The 23,650-nt window shown below is 44.0% G+C and overlaps 8 non-coding genes across 8 annotated transcripts; all 8 read right to left on the minus strand.

Moving 5' to 3' along the window:
- Positions 1–1,666: 1,666 nt before the first annotated feature.
- Positions 1,667–1,857, minus strand: LOC130346238 (U2 spliceosomal RNA). Its single transcript, XR_008884576.1, has one exon. It is a non-coding gene; the product is annotated as a U2 spliceosomal RNA (small nuclear RNA).
- A 2,093-nt stretch (positions 1,858–3,950) lies between these two features.
- On the minus strand, positions 3,951–4,141 carry LOC130346239 (U2 spliceosomal RNA). The gene has a single exon (XR_008884577.1). It is a non-coding gene; the product is annotated as a U2 spliceosomal RNA (small nuclear RNA).
- Positions 4,142–6,230: 2,089 nt separating this feature from the next.
- On the minus strand, positions 6,231–6,429 carry LOC130346219 (U2 spliceosomal RNA). Its single transcript, XR_008884569.1, has one exon. It is a non-coding gene; the product is annotated as a U2 spliceosomal RNA (small nuclear RNA).
- Positions 6,430–13,302: 6,873 nt separating this feature from the next.
- On the minus strand, positions 13,303–13,493 carry LOC130346240 (U2 spliceosomal RNA). The gene has a single exon (XR_008884578.1). It is a non-coding gene; the product is annotated as a U2 spliceosomal RNA (small nuclear RNA).
- Positions 13,494–15,579: 2,086 nt separating this feature from the next.
- LOC130346241 (U2 spliceosomal RNA) lies at positions 15,580–15,770 on the minus strand. Its single transcript, XR_008884579.1, has one exon. It is a non-coding gene; the product is annotated as a U2 spliceosomal RNA (small nuclear RNA).
- Positions 15,771–17,860: 2,090 nt separating this feature from the next.
- On the minus strand, positions 17,861–18,051 carry LOC130346242 (U2 spliceosomal RNA). Its single transcript, XR_008884580.1, has one exon. It is a non-coding gene; the product is annotated as a U2 spliceosomal RNA (small nuclear RNA).
- A 2,089-nt stretch (positions 18,052–20,140) lies between these two features.
- LOC130346244 (U2 spliceosomal RNA) lies at positions 20,141–20,331 on the minus strand. Its single transcript, XR_008884581.1, has one exon. It is a non-coding gene; the product is annotated as a U2 spliceosomal RNA (small nuclear RNA).
- A 2,085-nt stretch (positions 20,332–22,416) lies between these two features.
- Positions 22,417–22,607, minus strand: LOC130346246 (U2 spliceosomal RNA). Its single transcript, XR_008884583.1, has one exon. It is a non-coding gene; the product is annotated as a U2 spliceosomal RNA (small nuclear RNA).
- Positions 22,608–23,650: the final 1,043 nt, after the last annotated feature.

Below are 23,650 nucleotides of genomic sequence, written 5' to 3' on the forward strand. Positions count from 1 at the left end.
CTGTGTGGGTTAAATCCGGGTTATTTGACAACCTATGGCGGTGATGGTTCTGCTCAGGCAGAGCAGTGCTGATGCTCCTCATAAAGCTGTCGCTGCTGTGAAGGTTCTAGGTGACATCACAAATCCCTATGGTTACATATACAACAAAGCTGGGTTGTTGTTGTTTACACTCTGCAAGGCCTGTGGAAGTGAGTGACATCATAGCACTGTAGTTCTGAGGGTTCAAGATGGATGCAACAATCTCCTGTTGCTTCTATGAAGGCCGTAATAGACGACATCACCAAACAGCTCCATAGTCACATACACAGCAAAGGAGAGATGTTGTTTACACCTAGTGATGTCAGTGGTATTGAGTGACATCACAGCACAGTGCTAAGGCTCCTGGGCCTGGACACAGCAGCGGCTGCAATATCTCAACGGAGAATACGTTTATATATATGTGTGTGTGTGCGCATATATATATATATATATATATATATATATATATATATATATTTCTCCGCCGAAATCACTTTTAAACCCATTTCCACCTTTTTTTCCCTTCTCTTCCTCTTACTTTTTTTTCATGTTTTTTTACGTTTTTCTCCTTTTCGCCTCTTTTCTGGGCGTATTCTTCTTCTTTTTCTTCTTTTTTTTCGTCTAATGCATACCCCATCAGTGCAGCAATGCTTATTCAATACCGCCAGCAGATGGAGACACTGGGGGATAATTTTCTAAGGATTTATACTGATTTTTCCTGTCTGAATTTGTTGCACAGAAAGTTGCAGGCCAAATATGTGTGACATTTCTGCGACTTTAGCTTCTAGAGCATTTTTACAACATTATACATAGGTGCTGAATACATAAAAAGCGACTGTTCAGCGACAGACAAGTCGCATCGGCTGAAAGTAGGCCAGAATGTCAGTCCATGTTGGAGCAGGTTTAGATACAGTCTAAAGCATAGATCTCAAAGTCTGTGCACAGAATTTAGCAAGGGCCTCGCACCTTCTGATGTATCAGGTAGGTGCACAATAGCATAGCCTAACCCTCTGTACTTTGGTCTATATTGATGCGGGACATAGACAGCCAGCTGATGACCAATCCATTAGTGCAATGGATGGCTGGAAGCATTTGTCTTTGCCTTTGCAATACCACAGAAGCAATGCATGGTCAATGTACAGCAATGACACACCTGTGTGAACAGCCAGGAGACCCCCCCCCCCCATGTTATGTTACATAGTTACATAGTTAGTACGGTCGAAAAAAGACATATGTCCATCAAGTTCAACCAGGGAATTAAGGGGTAGGGGTGTGGCGCGATATTGGGGAAGGGATGAGATTTTATATTTCTTCATAAGCATTAATCTTATTTTGTCAATTAGGAACATTCAGCACCCACCCGCTATCAAGGCAGCTGCCTATCATGTCATGCCCTACCTGCACAGGTGTGCTGGCTACTCAAATGATCCAATTAAGGAGGCCATTTAGTCAGCAGCAGCAGAAGTCCTGTGCCTGGACGCTCCAACAGGGGCCAGACACAAGCAGAAGCAGAAGCAGCAGAAGCAGCAGCAGCACCACCTTTTGTTTTTTGGCTGCAGCAGCAGCAAGGCCCACAGGGCTGGCTAGCTGGCTAGCCAGCAAGCAGGTAGCAATGAAAGTAGGAATCTTTCTTTTTAACCCTGTAAGGGGGTGGTGCACTGTACCCGAAGATACTGCCATATCGGGTCAATGCATAGGGCGACGGAAGCAAGCTTCGAAATCGGCCCCCGTTCTCAAAAATCCATTTAATATATGGTCCCCAGATAGGGGACGTATCAGATATTAAACTGATAAGAACAGATACTACACTTGATCTTAGCCAAAAGGCCGAGAAGCGATAACCGTGAAAGGGGCGGGCCCAACAAGGTCCCCTTCATGGGCACTATCACTGCTTGCTGTCAGGGAGGCTGCCAGACAATTTTCCATGCACACTCTGGGCTGGGGGGCAGTCAACCACCAGTACACACAGCAGAACCTAAACCCATACCATTATTGCTAAGCAGCAAGACAGGGGCCCATTGCACTCCCACGGGGCCTTTTTAAATGCAATCCATAACCCGGATTTGCCAGGAACCCTTCTTACTCCTCCTACTTGCATGTGACACTGGGCTTAGGATCTGCATAGGAAACACACACACAAGCACACACCTACCTTTGTTGCCTGCAGATGCCTCCTTGGCTGTCCCCAAACGGTATCAAACCAACACCCACGGGAAGCTGTAAGCATAGAGGACATGCCTGCACCCCATTGGACTTACCTGTGTGGGTTAAATCCGGGTTATTTGACAACCTATGGCGGTGATGGTTCTGCTCAGGCAGAGCAGTGCTGATGCTCCTCATAAAGCTGTCGCTGCTGTGAAGGTTCTAGGTGACATCACAAATCCCTATGGTTACATACACAACAAAGCTGGGTTGTTGTTGTTTACACTCTGCAAGGCCTGTGGAAGTGAGTGACATCATAGCACTGTAGTTCTGAGGGTTCAAGATGGATGCAACAATCTCCTGTTGCTTCTATGAAGGCCGTAATAGACGACATCACCAAACAGCTCCATAGTCACATACACAGCAAAGGAGAGATGTTGTTTACACCTAGTGATGTCAGTGGTATTGAGTGACATCACAGCACAGTGCTAAGGCTCCTGGGCCTGGACACAGCAGCGGCTGCAATATCTCAACGGAGAATACGTTTATATCTATGTGTGTGTGTGCGCATATATATATATATATATATATATATATATATATATATATATTTCTCCGCCGAAATCACTTTTAAACCCATTTCCACCTTTTTTTCCCTTCTCTTCCTCTTACTTTTTTTTCACGTTTTTTTACGTTTTTCTCCTTTTCGCCTCTTTTCTGGGCGTATTATTCTTCTTTTTCTTCTTTTTTTTCGTCTAATGCATACCCCATCAGTGCAGCAATGCTTATTCAATACCGCCAGCAGATGGAGACACTGGGGGATAATTTTCTAAGGATTTATACTGATTTTTCCTGTCTGAATTTGTCGCACAGAAAGTTGCAGGCCAAATATGTGTGACATTTCTGCGACTTTAGCTTCTAGAGCATTTTTACAACATTATACATAGGTGCTGAATACATAAAAAGCGACTGTTCAGCGACAGACAAGTCGCATCGGCTGAAAGTAGGCCAGAATGTCAGTCCATGTTGGAGCAGGTTTAGATACAGTCTAAAGCATAGATCTCAAAGTCTGTGCACAGAATTTAGCAAGGGCCTCGCACCTTCTGATGCATCAGGTAGGTGCACAATAGCATAGCCTAACCCTCTGTACTTTGGTCTATATTGATGCGGGACATAGACAGCCAGCTGATGACCAATCCATTAGTGCAATGGATGGCTGGAAGCATTTGTCTTTGCCTTTGCAATACCACAGAAGCAATGCATGGTCAATGTACAGCAATGACACACCTGTGTGAACAGCCAGGAGACCCCCCCCCCCCATGTTATGTTACATAGTTACATAGTTAGTACGGTCGAAAAAAGACATATGTCCATCAAGTTCAACCAGGGAATTAAGGGGTAGGGGTGTGGCGCGATATTGGGGAAGGGATGAGATTTTATATTTCTTCATAAGCATTAATCTTATTTTGTCAATTAGGAAATTAGGAACATTCAGCACCCACCCGCTATCAAGGCAGCTGCCTATCATGTCATGCCCTACCTGCACAGGTGTGCTGGCTACTCAAATGATCCAATTAAGGAGGCCATTTAGTCAGCAGCAGCAGAAGTCCTGTGCCTGGACGCTCCAACAGGGGCCAGACACAAGCAGAAGCAGAAGCAGCAGAAGCAGCAGCAGCACCACCTTTTGTTTTTTGGCTGCAGCAGCAGCAAGGCCCACAGGGCTGGCTAGCTGGCTAGCCAGCAAGCAGGTAGCAATGAAAGTAGGAATCTTTCTTTTTAACCCTGTAAGGGGGTGGTGCACTGTACCCGAAGATACTGCCATATCGGGTCAATGCATAGGGCGACGGAAGCAAGCTTCGAAATCGGCCCCCGTTCTCAAAAATCCATTTAATATATGGTCCCCAGATAGGGGACGTATCAGATATTAAACTGATAAGAACAGATACTACACTTGATCTTAGCCAAAAGGCCGAGAAGCGATAACCGTGAAAGGGGCGGGCCCAACAAGGTCCCCTTCATGGGCACTATCACTGCTTGCTGTCAGGGAGGCTGCCAGACAATTTTCCATGCACACTCTGGGCTGGGGGGCAGTCAACCACCAGTACACACAGCAGAACCTAAACCCATACCATTATTGCTAAGCAGCAAGACAGGGGCCCATTGCACTCCCACGGGGCCTTTTTAAATGCAATCCATAACCCGGATTTGCCAGGAACCCTTCTTACTCCTCCTACTTGCATGTGACACTGGGCTTAGGATCTGCATAGGAAACACACACACAAGCACACACCTACCTTTGTTGCCTGCAGATGCCTCCTTGGCTGTCCCCAAACGGTATCAAACCAACACCCACGGGAAGCTGTAAGCATAGAGGACATGCCTGCACCCCATTGGACTTACCTGTGTGGGTTAAATCCGGGTTATTTGACAACCTATGGCGGTGATGGTTCTGCTCAGGCAGAGCAGTGCTGATGCTCCTCATAAAGCTGTCGCTGCTGTGAAGGTTCTAGGTGACATCACAAATCCCTATGGTTACATACACAACAAAGCTGGGTTGTTGTTGTTTACACTCTGCAAGGCCTGTGGAAGTGAGTGACATCATAGCACTGTAGTTCTGAGGGTTCAAGATGGATGCAACAATCTCCTGTTGCTTCTATGAAGGCCGTAATAGACGACATCACCAAACAGCTCCATAGTCACATACACAGCAAAGGAGAGATGTTGTTTACACCTAGTGATGTCAGTGGTATTGAGTGACATCACAGCACAGTGCTAAGGCTCCTGGGCCTGGACACAGCAGCGGCTGCAATATCTCAACGGAGAATACGTTTATATCTATGTGTGTGTGTGCGCATATATATATATATATATATATATATATATATATATATATATATATTTCTCCGCCGAAATCACTTTTAAACCCATTTCCACCTTTTTTTCCCTTCTCTTCCTCTTACTTTTTTTTCACGTTTTTTTACGTTTTTCTCCTTTTCGCCTCTTTTCTGGGCGTATTATTCTTCTTTTTCTTCTTTTTTTTCGTCTAATGCATACCCCATCAGTGCAGCAATGCTTATTCAATACCGCCAGCAGATGGAGACACTGGGGGATAATTTTCTAAGGATTTATACTGATTTTTCCTGTCTGAATTTGTCGCACAGAAAGTTGCAGGCCAAATATGTGTGACATTTCTGCGACTTTAGCTTCTAGAGCATTTTTACAACATTATACATAGGTGCTGAATACATAAAAAGCGACTGTTCAGCGACAGACAAGTCGCATCGGCTGAAAGTAGGCCAGAATGTCAGTCCATGTTGGAGCAGGTTTAGATACAGTCTAAAGCATAGATCTCAAAGTCTGTGCACAGAATTTAGCAAGGGCCTCGCACCTTCTGATGCATCAGGTAGGTGCACAATAGCATAGCCTAACCCTCTGTACTTTGGTCTATATTGATGCGGGACATAGACAGCCAGCTGATGACCAATCCATTAGTGCAATGGATGGCTGGAAGCATTTGTCTTTGCCTTTGCAATACCACAGAAGCAATGCATGGTCAATGTACAGCAATGACACACCTGTGTGAACAGCCAGGAGACCCCCCCCCCCCATGTTATGTTACATAGTTACATAGTTAGTACGGTCGAAAAAAGACATATGTCCATCAAGTTCAACCAGGGAATTAAGGGGTAGGGGTGTGGCGCGATATTGGGGAAGGGATGAGATTTTATATTTCTTCATAAGCATTAATCTTATTTTGTCAATTAGGAACATTCAGCACCCACCCGCTATCAAGGCAGCTGCCTATCATGTCATGCCCTACCTGCACAGGTGTGCTGGCTACTCAAATGATCCAATTAAGGAGGCCATTTAGTCAGCAGCAGCAGAAGTCCTGTGCCTGGACGCTCCAACAGGGGCCAGACACAAGCAGAAGCAGAAGCAGCAGAAGCAGCAGCAGCACCACCTTTTGTTTTTTGGCTGCAGCAGCAGCAAGGCCCACAGGGCTGGCTAGCTGGCTAGCCAGCAAGCAGGTAGCAATGAAAGTAGGAATCTTTCTTTTTAACCCTGTAAGGGGGTGGTGCACTGTACCCGAAGATACTGCCATATCGGGTCAATGCATAGGGCGACGGAAGCAAGCTTCGAAATCGGCCCCCGTTCTCAAAAATCCATTTAATATATGGTCCCCAGATAGGGGACGTATCAGATATTAAACTGATAAGAACAGATTTTTTTTTTTTTTTTTTTTTTTTACATTTTTATTGAAAAAACTCAAAAACTTAAATACATCACAAAAAATGTTTACAATACATCAAATACTGTTTTCCATAAATGTAAATTCCACATAGCTAATGCTTTTTTCTGCCCATATCTCTTTTTATCAATTAAATAGTACAAGTAAACTTCACTGTATATCATCTTCAAACATTCTTTTTCACAAATAAAATCTCTTTTGAAGACAAGGATATTACGAACTTTCCATAATACATTTTTTGTACAGTTGATAAAAATCCACAAAATTCTCTCTTTTTCTTTCATAACTCCATCACTTTTGCCATATAAAACAACTTCATGATTTAAAACTTTTAGACCTGTTAGGAATTTCAATAAAGAACCAATTAGTCTAAAAACCTTTTGTGCAAAATAACAATTCCAGAAAAGGTGCAAAACAGTTTCATCTATATTGCAATTATCCCGGGGACAGACACATACAGCATTTAGACCTCTTCTATATTGGAAAAATCTTACCGGAAGACACTCATGGATAATCATCCATGCTAAATCCTTGTGCTCATTAAAAAGATATGGCTCGTTTACCTTTTTCCATATTTGTACACACCTATTATAAGAAAAATTAGAGACCATACATATTTCTTCTTGCAAATTTAACTGTACTTCTATCTTGCGAGCATCCCTCAAGGTTAACAAGTCAAAGTCTTTAAGGTTATACATACGTATAATTTTTTCTAAGATGGCATAATGTTTAGGCGGAGTTAAAAGTACAGGAGAAGATAATGATAAAAACACCCATTCTCTTTTTCTAAAAATATGTCCCGCAGAGTACTTTAAAAAACAGGACCATACACTTTTCATAAAAAGTCCCCTAAAACACCAACTAAAAAACCTTAAGTATAAAAATTTTCTAATACAGGGAACCTGTTTTCCTCCATTTTTTTGTGACTTATACATAGTATCTCTTTTTAATTTTTCTGCTTTAGAACTCCATAGAAACTCAAAGAGAATCCTCTGAAGTTGCCTAGACATAAGTTCATTAGGAGGATAAATCATATTTAAATAGAGCATAATGGGTATTAGCATAGCCTTAATCACCAAAATTTTACCTTCTAAGGATAATTTCCTTAGGGACCAAAAGTCTACCTTTTTCTTTACCTTTTCTTTTACCATTAGCCAACTTTCCTCACCATTGTTATTTTTATCAAAGATGACTCCAAGGATTTTTATTTTTTCTGACTGTAATTTTAGGTTTGGTATTTGCACGTTTTCCCATTTACCTATATAAAAACAGTCACATTTAGATAAATTAAGTTTAAAAGCAGAAGCTTTACAAAAGAAATCAGTAACATCAACAACTCTTTGTAAAGAGAAGGCACTTTCACAAAAAACATTAATATCATCCATATAGCCACACACTTTAAGGGTGGCATTATTACCTCCAGGAACTGGCACTCCTTTTATTATTTTATCATTCCTTATTAAGTTTAACAGAGGTTCTATTGCACATATAAACAGTATAGGAGACAGAGGGCAGCCTTGCTTTACCCCTGATGATAAATTAATAAAATCTGTAAGGAAACCATTTATTAAAATCCTGCTAAAAGAACCTTTATATAAGAGAGCAATTTGCTTAATAAATATGTTAGGAAAACCCATGCGTTGTAAAACCATCCATAAAAAACAATGTGATACTCTATCGAACGCTTTATGAAAATCTAGAGATAGAATGGCTAGATTTTGATTCCGCTCTTGCTGATACCATATGACGTCCCTAATAGCATTTAAAGGTTCAGCTACACTCCTTCCTGGGACACCACATACCTGATCCACATGGATGACCTTGTACAAAAACGGCTTCATTCTGTTAACAAAAATTTTTGACATAATCTTATAATCAACATTAAGAAGCGTAATTGGTCTCCAATTTTCTAAGCTGTTCCTATCCCCCTTTTTGGGGATCAGAGACACTATACCACTCCTCCAAGATAAAGGTAGAACATCAGAATTAAAAGCCTCCTTAAAAATATTAAGCAAATCATCTTTAAAAATTTCCCAAAAGGTTTTATAAAACTCTACAGGAAGTCCATCAGAACCTGGTGTTTTACCTGTGGATAAACTTTTAGCAGCAATTTCTAATTCTTGGCATCTTACTTCTGTGCAAAGTGCATCTTGGTCCTCCTTACTTAAACCACAATCTAAAGTGCTTAGGAGAAAATTAGCAGCAGATATATCAATGGGTTTCTCATTAAACAGATCTTGATAAAAGGATTTAGCTTTGGATAACATTCCTACATTAGTAGTTTCATCCTCAATGTTAATCATTAACTTTTTTGTTTCCATTACCTTTTTAAAAAAGAATCTTGTACACTTTTCATCCTTCTCTTTACATTCAACTTTGGAGTTAAAAATTATTTCTTTCCCTTTGTTAGTTATAGCCTTCTGAATATCACTTTTAACACTTAAAATCAGATCGTCTACATATACACCCAGCTCTTTGAGTTGATAATAGGTTTGTAGTTTTGTGTTAAGATCTCTATACCATTTCAATTTCTCTTTTGTTTTTTTAACACCCATCTTAATAAAATACTCTTTAAATTTTACCTTGCAGAATTCCCACCATGCTAAAAGAGAATTAAAATTAGTCCTTGAGTTCTGCAATTTTTTAAAAAGATAGATAAAATTACATTTAATTTCTTCATCTTCAAGCAAAGAGACATTCAGACGCCAGACTCCTTTGGCTCTGCAAACCCCATCAAACTTACATGTAGCAGATAAAATCTTATGATCTGAAAAAAAGGTAGAAGTCAATTGCATATTCCCATAAAATGCAAATCCAGAAGCAAAAATATAATCAATCCTTGACATATAAAGGCTATTCCCCCAGGTATACCCAGGGTCATTAGGGAAAGAGGTTCTCCACAAATCTTTTAAATTAAAATCAACTATAAAATCCTTTAGTTGTTTTTCAGTCTTATCTTTCCTTTGTTCAGATCCTCCAGCCCGCTCCTCTCCTGCCATTATACAATTAAAATCACCAGCGATGATAAGCGGGGATGAACCCGGTAAATAAAACTGAATTTTCTCTAATAAATCAGATCTTTCATCCTTATCTGGAGAGGCATATACATTTAAAAGTCTCATATTCATGTCATTATAAATAATATGAACGAGCAGGGCTCTACCGGGTACAATGTCTGTGAAGGAGGTAACTTTATACTCACTGCTCTTGAACAGTATGCCAACACCAGTCACTTTCCTCTCATTATCCCCTGACCACACAGACGGGCCAAGAGTCCATTCAGATCTCAAAGATGAATAATTGATATCATAATCAATGGCACATTCCTGTAAAAATAAAATGTCTGTAGGCAAAGAAGACAAGAAAGAGAATAAAGCAGCCCTCCTCTCCGGGCTCTTCAAACTCCTCACATTGAAGGAGGAGATATTAACACTTGGTAGCTCCTGGGTCATTCATTATCCTCAGACAAAGAACCCCAATCTGCAGGTGGTGACACAAATTCCTCAATATTAACAGGGTCGGATGCTGTTATAACCTTTTGGCAGACAATCTCCACATTCCCCTCGTCCGCACTAACTCGACCACTCCTTTTGATGTTAAGGCCCTTTTCCTCTTTCCGGTCTCTGCTTTTCCTCTTTCGCCGTTCTTCTACATCCATCTCCTCTGTATCCCTTCTGGGCGGTCCAGGACCCTCAACTTCCATGAGAGGAGAACCCCTCACTTCTGTCTCAGGTCCCACGACCTTCCCCGGGGACACAATGCTTTTGGAGACATGAGCCACAGCAGGTATCACAGGAATTCCGGTAGCAGAAGACTCAGGCATCACTTTCAGGGTGTGGGTCTTAGGCACAGGCACAGCATCCATGGAGCTCTTCCTCATCGAGGGACCAGCCGACGTAGCCACAATATTGGCCCAGGAGCGTTGAGGACAATCCTTAAAAGCGTGTCCTTTCTGCTTACACACATTACACAGAATCTCATTTTGACAGTCCAAAGTGGTGTGGCCTTTTTGGCCACATCTTTTGCAAATAACCACTTCCTCTTTGCAAGATTCTTGTGTATGACCATATTCATGGCATTTCCTGCAATAATACGGCATCCCAGGGTAGAATAAATAGCCACGTTTACGCCCAATTAAAAAATTTGCAGGTGGGCGACACAGACCTCCAATTCCTCTCACATCTTCTCTGAACTTAACAGCAAACTTATGCTTTCCAGTCCAAAAGTCCATTGCATTCATTATTTTATGAGAGTATTTGACTTCCGCACAATATTGGTTTAAAAATAAGACAATGTCTCTTATATCCACGTATGGATCGTGCATAGTAACCACCAGTGGAACATCGCCATTAGAATATAGAGCAATGAAAACAAGTCCTTTCATATCCTCCTCATTGGCAAGCTCCCGAACTTTCTCAAACATATGGTCACATGCAGATGCGGAAGTCAAGGTAAGAATGAAAAGTCCTTTACCTGGGTCTTTTAGGCAAAACACATCTTCTCTCTGAATGTGCAATAAATCCAGCATAATTCTCTTGACAAAAAATTCCAAAGTCATCTTCTCCTTTTTCTCCTCATCCACTTCAATACGGAAGGTGTTCTTAATCCGAGTTTCAGTATGCGCAGCAAACCTAAGGGTCGCCATGGGGGATCGCCTTCCCGTTCTTTGTAAGTCCTCCTCCTATAGCAGCATGAGGCTTAAGACGGCTAAAAAACCGCCGATGCCTCAAGGCCGAAGGTTCGACGAACTCAGAGCCCCTTGACAAGATACAAGATCTTAGCCAAAAGGCCGAGAAGCGATAACCGTGAAAGGGGCGGGCCCAACAAGGTCCCCTTCATGGGCACTATCACTGCTTGCTGTCAGGGAGGCTGCCAGACAATTTTCCATGCACACTCTGGGCTGGGGGGCAGTCAACCACCAGTACACACAGCAGAACCTAAACCCATACCATTATTGCTAAGCAGCAAGACAGGGGCCCATTGCACTCCCACGGGGCCTTTTTAAATGCAATCCATAACCCGGATTTGCCAGGAACCCTTCTTACTCCTCCTACTTGCATGTGACACTGGGCTTAGGATCTGCATAGGAAACACACACACAAGCACACACCTACCTTTGTTGCCTGCAGATGCCTCCTTGGCTGTCCCCAAACGGTATCAAACCAACACCCACGGGAAGCTGTAAGCATAGAGGACATGCCTGCACCCCATTGGACTTACCTGTGTGGGTTAAATCCGGGTTATTTGACAACCTATGGCGGTGATGGTTCTGCTCAGGCAGAGCAGTGCTGATGCTCCTCATAAAGCTGTCGCTGCTGTGAAGGTTCTAGGTGACATCACAAATCCCTATGGTTACATACACAACAAAGCTGGGTTGTTGTTGTTTACACTCTGCAAGGCCTGTGGAAGTGAGTGACATCATAGCACTGTAGTTCTGAGGGTTCAAGATGGATGCAACAATCTCCTGTTGCTTCTATGAAGGCCGTAATAGACGACATCACCAAACAGCTCCATAGTCACATACACAGCAAAGGAGAGATGTTGTTTACACCTAGTGATGTCAGTGGTATTGAGTGACATCACAGCACAGTGCTAAGGCTCCTGGGCCTGGACACAGCAGCGGCTGCAATATCTCAACGGAGAATACGTTTATATCTATGTGTGTGTGTGCGCATATATATATATATATATATATATATATATATATATATATATATATTTCTCCGCCGAAATCACTTTTAAACCCATTTCCACCTTTTTTTCCCTTCTCTTCCTCTTACTTTTTTTTCACGTTTTTTTACGTTTTTCTCCTTTTCGCCTCTTTTCTGGGCGTATTATTCTTCTTTTTCTTCTTTTTTTTCGTCTAATGCATACCCCATCAGTGCAGCAATGCTTATTCAATACCGCCAGCAGATGGAGACACTGGGGGATAATTTTCTAAGGATTTATACTGATTTTTCCTGTCTGAATTTGTCGCACAGAAAGTTGCAGGCCAAATATGTGTGACATTTCTGCGACTTTAGCTTCTAGAGCATTTTTACAACATTATACATAGGTGCTGAATACATAAAAAGCGACTGTTCAGCGACAGACAAGTCGCATCGGCTGAAAGTAGGCCAGAATGTCAGTCCATGTTGGAGCAGGTTTAGATACAGTCTAAAGCATAGATCTCAAAGTCTGTGCACAGAATTTAGCAAGGGCCTCGCACCTTCTGATGCATCAGGTAGGTGCACAATAGCATAGCCTAACCCTCTGTACTTTGGTCTATATTGATGCGGGACATAGACAGCCAGCTGATGACCAATCCATTAGTGCAATGGATGGCTGGAAGCATTTGTCTTTGCCTTTGCAATACCACAGAAGCAATGCATGGTCAATGTACAGCAATGACACACCTGTGTGAACAGCCAGGAGACCCCCCCCCCCCCCCATGTTATGTTACATAGTTACATAGTTAGTACGGTCGAAAAAAGACATATGTCCATCAAGTTCAACCAGGGAATTAAGGGGTAGGGGTGTGGCGCGATATTGGGGAAGGGATGAGATTTTATATTTCTTCATAAGCATTAATCTTATTTTGTCAATTAGGAACATTCAGCACCCACCCGCTATCAAGGCAGCTGCCTATCATGTCATGCCCTACCTGCACAGGTGTGCTGGCTACTCAAATGATCCAATTAAGGAGGCCATTTAGTCAGCAGCAGCAGAAGTCCTGTGCCTGGACGCTCCAACAGGGGCCAGACACAAGCAGAAGCAGAAGCAGCAGAAGCAGCAGCAGCACCACCTTTTGTTTTTTGGCTGCAGCAGCAGCAAGGCCCACAGGGCTGGCTAGCTGGCTAGCCAGCAAGCAGGTAGCAATGAAAGTAGGAATCTTTCTTTTTAACCCTGTAAGGGGGTGGTGCACTGTACCCGAAGATACTGCCATATCGGGTCAATGCATAGGGCGACGGAAGCAAGCTTCGAAATCGGCCCCCGTTCTCAAAAATCCATTTAATATATGGTCCCCAGATAGGGGACGTATCAGATATTAAACTGATAAGAACAGATACTACACTTGATCTTAGCCAAAAGGCCGAGAAGCGATAACCGTGAAAGGGGCGGGCCCAACAAGGTCCCCTTCATGGGCACTATCACTGCTTGCTGTCAGGGAGGCTGCCAGACAATTTTCCATGCACACTCTGGGCTGGGGGGCAGTCAACCACCAGTACACACAGCAGAACCTAAACCCATACCATTATTGCTAAGCAGCAAGACAGGGGCCCATTGCACTCCCACGGGGCCTTTTTAAATGCAATCCATAACCCGGATTTGCCAGGAACCCTTCTTACTCCTCCTACTTGCATGTGACACTGGGCTTAGGATCTGCATAGGAAACACACACACAAGCACACACCTACCTTTGTTGCCTGCAGATGCCTCCTTGGCTGTCCCCAAACGGTATCAAACCAACACCCACGGGAAGCTGTAAGCATAGAGGACATGCCTGCACCCCATTGGACTTACCTGTGTGGGTTAAATCCGGGTTATTTGACAACCTATGGCGGTGATGGTTCTGCTCAGGCAGAGCAGTGCTGATGCTCCTCATAAAGCTGTCGCTGCTGTGAAGGTTCTAGGTGACATCACAAATCCCTATGGTTACATACACAACAAAGCTGGGTTGTTGTTGTTTACACTCTGCAAGGCCTGTGGAAGTGAGTGACATCATAGCACTGTAGTTCTGAGGGTTCAAGATGGATGCAACAATCTCCTGTTGCTTCTATGAAGGCCGTAATAGACGACATCACCAAACAGCTCCATAGTCACATACACAGCAAAGGAGAGATGTTGTTTACACCTAGTGATGTCAGTGGTATTGAGTGACATCACAGCACAGTGCTAAGGCTCCTGGGCCTGGACACAGCAGCGGCTGCAATATCTCAACGGAGAATACGTTTATATCTATGTGTGTGTGTGCGCATATATATATATATATATATATATATATATATATATATATATTTCTCCGCCGAAATCACTTTTAAACCCATTTCCACCTTTTTTTCCCTTCTCTTCCTCTTACTTTTTTTTCACGTTTTTTTACGTTTTTCTCCTTTTCGCCTCTTTTCTGGGCGTATTATTCTTCTTTTTCTTCTTTTTTTTCGTCTAATGCATACCCCATCAGTGCAGCAATGCTTATTCAATACCGCCAGCAGATGGAGACACTGGGGGATAATTTTCTAAGGATTTATACTGATTTTTCCTGTCTGAATTTGTCGCACAGAAAGTTGCAGGCCAAATATGTGTGACATTTCTGCGACTTTAGCTTCTAGAGCATTTTTACAACATTATACATAGGTGCTGAATACATAAAAAGCGACTGTTCAGCGACAGACAAGTCGCATCGGCTGAAAGTAGGCCAGAATGTCAGTCCATGTTGGAGCAGGTTTAGATACAGTCTAAAGCATAGATCTCAAAGTCTGTGCACAGAATTTAGCAAGGGCCTCGCACCTTCTGATGCATCAGGTAGGTGCACAATAGCATAGCCTAACCCTCTGTACTTTGGTCTATATTGATGCGGGACATAGACAGCCAGCTGATGACCAATCCATTAGTGCAATGGATGGCTGGAAGCATTTGTCTTTGCCTTTGCAATACCACAGAAGCAATGCATGGTCAATGTACAGCAATGACACACCTGTGTGAACAGCCAGGAGACCCCCCCCCCCCCATGTTATGTTACATAGTTACATAGTTAGTACGGTCGAAAAAAGACATATGTCCATCAAGTTCAACCAGGGAATTAAGGGGTAGGGGTGTGGCGCGATATTGGGGAAGGGATGAGATTTTATATTTCTTCATAAGCATTAATCTTATTTTGTCAATTAGGAACATTCAGCACCCACCCGCTATCAAGGCAGCTGCCTATCATGTCATGCCCTACCTGCACAGGTGTGCTGGCTACTCAAATGATCCAATTAAGGAGGCCATTTAGTCAGCAGCAGCAGAAGTCCTGTGCCTGGACGCTCCAACAGGGGCCAGACACAAGCAGAAGCAGAAGCAGCAGAAGCAGCAGCAGCACCACCTTTTGTTTTTTGGCTGCAGCAGCAGCAAGGCCCACAGGGCTGGCTAGCTGGCTAGCCAGCAAGCAGGTAGCAATGAAAGTAGGAATCTTTCTTTTTAACCCTGTAAGGGGGTGGTGCACTGTACCCGAAGATACTGCCATATCGGGTCAATGCATAGGGCGACGGAAGCAAGCTTCGAAATCGGCCCCCGTTCTCAAAAATCCATTTAATATATGGTCCCCAGATAGGGGACGTATCAGATATTAAACTGATAAGAACAGATACTACACTTGATCTTAGCCAAAAGGCCGAGAAGCGATAACCGTGAAAGGGGCGGGCCCAACAAGGTCCCCTTCATGGGCACTATCACTGCTTGCTGTCAGGGAGGCTGCCAGACAATTTTCCATGCACACTCTGGGCTGGGGGGCAGTCAACCACCAGTACACACAGCAGAACCTAAACCCATACCATTATTGCTAAGCAGCAAGACAGGGGCCTATTGCACTCCCACGGGGCCTTTTTAAATGCAATCCATAACCCGGATTTGCCAGGAACCCTTCTTACTCCTCCTACTTGCATGTGACACTGGGCTTAGGATCTGCATAGGAAACACACACACAAGCACACACCTACCTTTGTTGCCTGCAGATGCCTCCTTGGCTGTCCCCAAACGGTATAAAACCAACACCCACGGGAAGCTGTAAGCATAGAGGACATGCCTGCACCCCATTGGACTTACCTGTGTGGGTTAAATCCGGGTTATTTGACAACCTATGGCGGTGATGGTTCTGCTCAGGCAGAGCAGTGCTGATGCTCCTCATAAAGCTGTCGCTGCTGTGAAGGTTCTAGGTGACATCACAAATCCCTATGGTTACATACACAACAAAGCTGGGTTGTTGTTGTTTACACTCTGCAAGGCCTGTGGAAGTGAGTGACATCATAGCACTGTAGTTCTGAGGGTTCAAGATGGATGCAACAATCTCCTGTTGCTTCTATGAAGGCCGTAATAGACGACATCACCAAACAGCTCCATAGTCACATACACAGCAAAGGAGAGATGTTGTTTACACCTAGTGATGTCAGTGGTATTGAGTGACATCACAGCACAGTGCTAAGGCTCCTGGGCCTGGACACAGCAGCGGCTGCAATATCTCAACGGAGAATACGTTTATATCTATGTGTGTGTGTGCGCATATATATATATATATATATATATATATATATATATATATATATATATATTTCTCCGCCGAAATCACTTTTAAACCCATTTCCACCTTTTTTTCCCTTCTCTTCCTCTTACTTTTTTTTCACGTTTTTTTACGTTTTTCTCCTTTTCGCCTCTTTTCTGGGCGTATTATTCTTCTTTTTCTTCTTTTTTTTCGTCTAATGCATACCCCATCAGTGCAGCAATGCTTATTCAATACCGCCAGCAGATGGAGACACTGGGGGATAATTTTCTAAGGATTTATACTGATTTTTCCTGTCTGAATTTGTCGCACAGAAAGTTGCAGGCCAAATATGTGTGACATTTCTGCGACTTTAGCTTCTAGAGCATTTTTACAACATTATACATAGGTGCTGAATACATAAAAAGCGACTGTTCAGCGACAGACAAGTCGCATCGGCTGAAAGTAGGCCAGAATGTCAGTCCATGTTGGAGCAGGTTTAGATACAGTCTAAAGCATAGATCTCAAAGTCTGTGCACAGAATTTAGCAAGGGCCTCGCACCTTCTGATGCATCAGGTAGGTGCACAATAGCATAGCCTAACCCTCTGTACTTTGGTCTATATTGATGCGGGACATAGACAGCCAGCTGATGACCAATCCATTAGTGCAATGGATGGCTGGAAGCATTTGTCTTTGCCTTTGCAATACCACAGAAGCAATGCATGGTCAATGTACAGCAATGACACACCTGTGTGAACAGCCAGGAGACCCCCCCCCCCCATGTTATGTTACATAGTTACATAGTTAGTACGGTCGAAAAAAGACATATGTCCATCAAGTTCAACCAGGGAATTAAGGGGTAGGGGTGTGGCGCGATATTGGGGAAGGGATGAGATTTTATATTTCTTCATAAGCATTAATCTTATTTTGTCAATTAGGAACATTCAGCACCCACCCGCTATCAAGGCAGCTGCCTATCATGTCATGCCCTACCTGCACAGGTGTGCTGGCTACTCAAATGATCCAATTAAGGAGGCCATTTAGTCAGCAGCAGCAGAAGTCCTGTGCCTGGACGCTCCAACAGGGGCCAGACACAAGCAGAAGCAGAAGCAGCAGAAGCAGCAGCAGCACCTTTTGTTTTTTGGCTGCAGCAGCAGCAAGGCCCACAGGGCTGGCTAGCTGGCTAGCCAGCAAGCAGGTAGCAATGAAAGTAGGAATCTTTCTTTTTAACCCTGTAAGGGGGTGGTGCACTGTACCCGAAGATACTGCCATATCGGGTCAATGCATAGGGCGACGGAAGCAAGCTTCGAAATCGGCCCCCGTTCTCAAAAATCCATTTAATATATGGTCCCCAGATAGGGGACGTATCAGATATTAAACTGATAAGAACAGATACTACACTTGATCTTAGCCAAAAGGCCGAGAAGCGATAACCGTGAAAGGGGCGGGCCCAACAAGGTCCCCTTCATGGGCACTATCACTGCTTGCTGTCAGGGAGGCTGCCAGACAATTTTCCATGCACACTCTGGGCTGGGGGGCAGTCAACCACCAGTACACACAGCAGAACCTAAACCCATACCATTATTGCTAAGCAGCAAGACAGGGGCCCATTGCACTCCCACGGGGCCTTTTTAAATGCAATCCATAACCCGGATTTGCCAGGAACCCTTCTTACTCCTCCTACTTGCATGTGACACTGGGCTTAGGATCTGCATAGGAAACACACACACAAGCACACACCTACCTTTGTTGCCTGCAGATGCCTCCTTGGCTGTCCCCAAACGGTATCAAACCAACACCCACGGGAAGCTGTAAGCATAGAGGACATGCCTGCACCCCATTGGACTTACCTGTGTGGGTTAAATCCGGGTTATTTGACAACCTATGGCGGTGATGGTTCTGCTCAGGCAGAGCAGTGCTGATGCTCCTCATAAAGCTGTCGCTGCTGTGAAGGTTCTAGGTGACATCACAAATCCCTATGGTTACATACACAACAAAGCTGGGTTGTTGTTGTTTACACTCTGCAAGGCCTGTGGAAGTGAGTGACATCATAGCACTGTAGTTCTGAGGGTTCAAGATGGATGCAACAATCTCCTGTTGCTTCTATGAAGGCCGTAATAGACGACATCACCAAACAGCTCCATAGTCACATACACAGCAAAGGAGAGATGTTGTTTACACCTAGTGATGTCAGTGGTATTGAGTGACATCACAGCACAGTGCTAAGGCTCCTGGGCCTGGACACAGCAGCGGCTGCAATATCTCAACGGAGAATACGTTTATATCTATGTGTGTGTGTGCGCATATATATATATATATATATATATATATATATATATATATATATTTCTCAGCCGAAATCACTTTTAAACCCATTTCCACCTTTTTTTCCCTTCTCTTCCTCTTACTTTTTTTTCACGTTTTTTTACGTTTTTCTCCTTTTCGCCTCTTTTCTGGGCGTATTATTCTTCTTTTTCTTCTTTTTTTTCGTCTAATGCATACCCCATCAGTGCAGCAATGCTTATTCAATACCGCCAGCAGATGGAGACACTGGGGGATAATTTTCTAAGGATTTATACTGATTTTTCCTGTCTGAATTTGTCGCACAGAAAGTTGCAGGCCAAATATGTGTGACATTTCTGCGACTTTAGCTTCTAGAGCATTTTTACAACATTATACATAGGTGCTGAATACATAAAAAGCGACTGTTCAGCGACAGACAAGTCGCATCGGCTGAAAGTAGGCCAGAATGTCAGTCCATGTTGGAGCAGGTTTAGATACAGTCTAAAGCATAGATCTCAAAGTCTGTGCACAGAATTTAGCAAGGGCCTCGCACCTTCTGATGCATCAGGTAGGTGCACAATAGCATAGCCTAACCCTCTGTACTTTGGTCTATATTGATGCGGGACATAGACAGCCAGCTGATGACCAATCCATTAGTGCAATGGATGGCTGGAAGCATTTGTCTTTGCCTTTGCAATACCACAGAAGCAATGCATGGTCAATGTACAGCAATGACACACCTGTGTGAACAGCCAGGAGACCCCCCCCCCCCCCATGTTATGTTACATAGTTACATAGTTAGTACGGTCGAAAAAAGACATATGTCCATCAAGTTCAACCAGGGAATTAAGGGGTAGGGGTGTGGCGCGATATTGGGGAAGGGATGAGATTTTATATTTCTTCATAAGCATTAATCTTATTTTGTCAATTAGGAACATTCAGCACCCACCCGCTATCAAGGCAGCTGCCTATCATGTCATGCCCTACCTGCACAGGTGTGCTGGCTACTCAAATGATCCAATTAAGGAGGCCATTTAGTCAGCAGCAGCAGAAGTCCTGTGCCTGGACGCTCCAACAGGGGCCAGACACAAGCAGAAGCAGAAGCAGCAGAAGCAGCAGCAGCACCACCTTTTGTTTTTTGGCTGCAGCAGCAGCAAGGCCCACAGGGCTGGCTAGCTGGCTAGCCAGCAAGCAGGTAGCAATGAAAGTAGGAATCTTTCTTTTTAACCCTGTAAGGGGGTGGTGCACTGTACCCGAAGATACTGCCATATCGGGTCAATGCATAGGGCGACGGAAGCAAGCTTCGAAATCGGCCCCCGTTCTCAAAAATCCATTTAATATATGGTCCCCAGATAGGGGACGTATCAGATATTAAACTGATAAGAACAGATACTACACTTGATCTTAGCCAAAAGGCCGAGAAGCGATAACCGTGAAAGGGGCGGGCCCAACAAGGTCCCCTTCATGGGCACTATCACTGCTTGCTGTCAGGGAGGCTGCCAGACAATTTTCCATGCACACTCTGGGCTGGGGGGCAGTCAACCACCAGTACACACAGCAGAACCTAAACCCATACCATTATTGCTAAGCAGCAAGACAGGGGCCCATTGCACTCCCACGGGGCCTTTTTAAATGCAATCCATAACCCGGATTTGCCAGGAACCCTTCTTACTCCTCCTACTTGCATGTGACACTGGGCTTAGGATCTGCATAGGAAACACACACACAAGCACACACCTACCTTTGTTGCCTGCAGATGCCTCCTTGGCTGTCCCCAAACGGTATCAAACCAACACCCACGGGAAGCTGTAAGCATAGAGGACATGCCTGCACCCCATTGGACTTACCTGTGTGGGTTAAATCCGGGTTATTTGACAACCTATGGCGGTGATGGTTCTGCTCAGGCAGAGCAGTGCTGATGCTCCTCATAAAGCTGTCGCTGCTGTGAAGGTTCTAGGTGACATCACAAATCCCTATGGTTACATACACAACAAAGCTGGGTTGTTGTTGTTTACACTCTGCAAGGCCTGTGGAAGTGAGTGACATCATAGCACTGTAGTTCTGAGGGTTCAAGATGGATGCAACAATCTCCTGTTGCTTCTATGAAGGCCGTAATAGACGACATCACCAAACAGCTCCATAGTCACATACACAGCAAAGGAGAGATGTTGTTTACACCTAGTGATGTCAGTGGTATTGAGTGACATCACAGCACAGTGCTAAGGCTCCTGGGCCTGGACACAGCAGCGGCTGCAATATCTCAACGGAGAATACGTTTATATCTATGTGTGTGTGTGCGCATATATATATATATATATATATATATATATATATATATATTTCTCCGCCGAAATCACTTTTAAACCCATTTCCACCTTTTTTTCCCTTCTCTTCCTCTTACTTTTTTTTCACGTTTTTTTACGTTTTTCTCCTTTTCGCCTCTTTTCTGGGCGTATTATTCTTCTTTTTCTTCTTTTTTTTCGTCTAATGCATACCCCATCAGTGCAGCAATGCTTATTCAATACCGCCAGCAGATGGAGACACTGGGGGATAATTTTCTAAGGATTTATACTGATTTTTCCTGTCTGAATTTGTCGCACAGAAAGTTGCAGGCCAAATATGTGTGACATTTCTGCGACTTTAGCTTCTAGAGCATTTTTACAACATTATACATAGGTGCTGAATACATAAAAAGCGACTGTTCAGCGACAGACAAGTCGCATCGGCTGAAAGTAGGCCAGAATGTCAGTCCATGTTGGAGCAGGTTTAGATACAGTCTAAAGTATAGATCTCAAAGTCTGTGCACAGAATTTAGCAAGGGCCTCGCACCTTCTGATGCATCAGGTAGGTGCACAATAGCATAGCCTAACCCTCTGTACTTTGGTCTATATTGATGCGGGACATAGACAGCCAGCTGATGACCAATCCATTAGTGCAATGGATGGCTGGAAGCATTTGTCTTTGCCTTTGCAATACCACAGAAGCAATGCATGGTCAATGTACAGCAATGACACACCTGTGTGAACAGCCAGGAGACCCCCCCCCCCCCCATGTTATGTTACATAGTTACATAGTTAGTACGGTCGAAAAAAGACATATGTCCATCAAGTTCAACCAGGGAATTAAGGGGTAGGGGTGTGGCGCGATATTGGGGAAGGGATGAGATTTTATATTTCTTCATAAGCATTAATCTTATTTTGTCAATTAGGAACATTCAGCACCCACCCGCTATCAAGGCAGCTGCCTATCATGTCATGCCCTACCTGCACAGGTGTGCTGGCTACTCAAATGATCCAATTAAGGAGGCCATTTAGTCAGCAGCAGCAGAAGTCCTGTGCCTGGACGCTCCAACAGGGGCCAGACACAAGCAGAAGCAGAAGCAGCAGAAGCAGCAGCAGCACCACCTTTTGTTTTTTGGCTGCAGCAGCAGCAAGGCCCACAGGGCTGGCTAGCTGGCTAGCCAGCAAGCAGGTAGCAATGAAAGTAGGAATCTTTCTTTTTAACCCTGTAAGGGGGTGGTGCACTGTACCCGAAGATACTGCCATATCGGGTCAATGCATAGGGCGACGGAAGCAAGCTTCGAAATCGGCCCCCGTTCTCAAAAATCCATTTAATATATGGTCCCCAGATAGGGGACGTATCAGATATTAAACTGATAAGAACAGATACTACACTTGATCTTAGCCAAAAGGCCGAGAAGCGATAACCGTGAAAGGGGCGGGCCCAACAAGGTCCCCTTCATGGGCACTATCACTGCTTGCTGTCAGGGAGGCTGCCAGACAATTTTCCATGCACACTCTGGGCTGGGGGGCAGTCAACCACCAGTACACACAGCAGAACCTAAACCCATACCATTATTGCTAAGCAGCAAGACAGGGGCCCATTGCACTCCCACGGGGCCTTTTTAAATGCAATCCATAACCCGGATTTGCCAGGAACCCTTCTTACTCCTCCTACTTGCATGTGACACTGGGCTTAGGATCTGCATAGGAAACACACACACAAGCACACACCTACCTTTGTTGCCTGCAGATGCCTCCTTGGCTGTCCCCAAACGGTATCAAACCAACACCCACGGGAAGCTGTAAGCATAGAGGACATGCCTGCACCCCATTGGACTTACCTGTGTGGGTTAAATCCGGGTTATTTGACAACCTATGGCGGTGATGGTTCTGCTCAGGCAGAGCAGTGCTGATGCTCCTCATAAAGCTGTCGCTGCTGTGAAGGTTCTAGGTGACATCACAAATCCCTATGGTTACATACACAACAAAGCTGGGTTGTTGTTGTTTACACTCTGCAAGGCCTGTGGAAGTGAGTGACATCATAGCACTGTAGTTCTGAGGGTTCAAGATGGATGCAACAATCTCCTGTTGCTTCTATGAAGGCCGTAATAGACGACATCACCAAACAGCTCCATAGTCACATACACAGCAAAGGAGAGATGTTGTTTACACCTAGTGATGTCAGTGGTATTGAGTGACATCACAGCACAGTGCTAAGGCTCCTGGGCCTGGACACAGCAGCGGCTGCAATATCTCAACGGAGAATACGTTTATATCTATGTGTGTGTGTGCGCATATATATATATATATATATATATATATATATATATATATATATATATATTTCTCCGCCGAAATCACTTTTAAACCCATTTCCACCTTTTTTTCCCTTCTCTTCCTCTTACTTTTTTTTCACGTTTTTTTACGTTTTTCTCCTTTTCGCCTCTTTTCTGGGCGTATTATTC

The sequence above is a fragment of the Hyla sarda genome, unplaced genomic scaffold (genome assembly GCF_029499605.1).
Source record: "Hyla sarda isolate aHylSar1 unplaced genomic scaffold, aHylSar1.hap1 scaffold_779, whole genome shotgun sequence".
Lineage (NCBI taxonomy): Eukaryota > Metazoa > Chordata > Amphibia > Anura > Hylidae > Hyla > Hyla sarda.